Genomic DNA, 2,288 nt, shown 5'->3' with positions numbered 1-2,288 from the left:
TATACAAAATCTCTAATTATTATACAAAATTATTATACAAAATACTCCTACTGTTGTACTTTAGTGAATTATGATGTTTTAAATTGTTCTTCACAGATCTCGAAAAAATAATCCTAAAATTTTTATGGAACCAGAAAAGACCCCGAATAGCCAAAGCAATCTTGAAAAAGAAAACCAAAGCAGGAGGCATCACAATCCCAGACTTCAAGCTCTACTACAAAGCTGTAATCATCAAGACAGGATGGTACTGGCACAAGAACAGACACTCAGATCAATGGAACAGAATAGAGAACCCAGAAATGGACCCACAAACATATGGCCAACTAGTCATTGACAAAGCAGGAAAGAATATCCAATGGAATAAAGACAGTCTCTTCAAGTGGTGCTGGGAAAACTGGACAGTGGCATGCAGAAGAATGAACCTGGACCACTTTCTTACACCATACACAAAAATAAACTCAAAATGGACGACAGACCTCAATGTAAGACAGGAAGCCATCAAATATATATAATGGAGTATTACTTGGCAACCAAAAAGAATGAAATCTTGCCATTTGCAACTACATGGATAGAACTAGAGGGTATGATGCTAAGTGAAATTAGTCAGAGATAGACAAGTATCATATGACTTCACTCATATAAGGACTTTAAGGCACAGAACAGATGAACATAGGGAAGGGAAACAAAAATAATATAAAAACAGGGAGGGGGACAAAACAGATGAGACTCATAAATATGGAGAACAAACTGATGGTTATGGGAGGGGTTGTGGGAGGGGGGTGGGCTAAATGGGTGAGGAGCATTAAGGAATCTACTCCTGAAATCATTGTTGCACTATATGCTAACTAATTTGGATGTAAATTTTAAAAAATAAACAATAAAACAAGTTAAAAAAATTAAATAAAAATAAATGTTTAAAAACTGCAAACTCTACAACATCCCCTTCCTCCTTTCTTACTGATGTTATGTCTTGGTTGTGGACCTGATCCAAAGAGGCCTGTGAGAGCCAAATGTTCAATTTCCAGGAATCTTGCAAACTGGTTATTAAATAAACACAGACATCAACAATCAAACTCCATAAACTCACAATTAAATTAATTGCATTAAAAGCAATATAGTAAAAGCTCAAAACTTCTAATTATCTTACCAGTGAGTACTATTATCTATTATCTTGAGTTTATTTACATTTATTGCATGTGTAGAGTAGAAATTCTACAGAATGGTATGTCACTGCACACCTCAACTCTATATTCAGGGTTGTCATGTTGGTAGCATGAAACTGGCAATGTTGAGAATAGTTCCACCAAAAAAACCCAGGCAAATGCTACAACTCAAAACATGATTCGTTGTTTTGCCAATTATCTAGAAGTAATGTAAAAATGTTAATAATGTAGATTAAGTTACAAGTATGTCACATCAGTGCTGTTGTGTTATGAAAACAACACACATTGTGAACTATTTTTCTGGTATTCGAAGATCTAGCAAAGCAGCACCACAGAGGGTAACAGCCTCCATGCCTGCTTCATGCAGACATGGCAAAAATGCCTAACCTTGCCGAGACTGAGCAGTGCATCGAGTCTCTGATTGCTATTTTCCAGAAATATGCTGGAAAGGAGGGTAACAATGGCATGCTCTCCAAGGCAGAGTTCCTAACCTTCAGGAACACAGAACTGGCTGCCTTCAGAAAGAACCAGAAGGACCCTACTATCCTTGACCACATGAGGAAGAAACTGGACTTCAATTCTGATCACAGATAGATTTCCAAAAATTTCTTAATCTTATTGGCAGCATGGCCAAACCTTGCCATGACTCATTTACAAAGTCTACCCAATTATGGAAGTGAATCTGAGGGGCTCCTGGGCCTGGCCTCCAGATCACTCCCTTTCCTTCAAAGCAAACTCCCACTGCGCATCTCCTCCTCACATCCTACGCATACACTGAGCCCAGAGCATCCAATGCTCCATGCAGGCCAGTCCCGCTGGTAGGTAATAAAGCGATAGTGTTTTTCAAAGTGCAGACACACACACACACACACACACACACACACACACACACACACACGCACAGGCACACACGCACACACACACAAGATCTAGCAAAGATGCCCTCACATTAATGATAAATAGGTAAAATTCTGACATGTATCTTCACTGTTGTTTTACTTTTGTATCACTCATTAACTCATATGAAATTATCAATTGACATTCATGCTAAACTATGCTTATGAGCTGCAAAAACAGTTTGATACAAAGCTACAGATGCAAAGTTAAGAAAACACTTGTTGGACA

The 2,288-nt window shown here is 38.2% G+C and overlaps 1 pseudogene; it reads left to right on the top strand.

Moving 5' to 3' along the window:
• The first annotated feature begins 1,532 nt into the window (after positions 1 to 1,532).
• LOC125148328 (protein S100-A11-like) lies at positions 1,533 to 1,843 on the top strand (annotated as a pseudogene).
• Positions 1,844 to 2,288: the final 445 nt, after the last annotated feature.

This window comes from Prionailurus viverrinus, chromosome A2 (genome assembly GCF_022837055.1).
Source record: "Prionailurus viverrinus isolate Anna chromosome A2, UM_Priviv_1.0, whole genome shotgun sequence".
Taxonomy (NCBI): domain Eukaryota; kingdom Metazoa; phylum Chordata; class Mammalia; order Carnivora; family Felidae; genus Prionailurus; species Prionailurus viverrinus.
The sequence above is the reverse complement of the archived record's forward strand: the minus strand, read 5'-3'. Positions and strand labels throughout refer to the sequence as shown.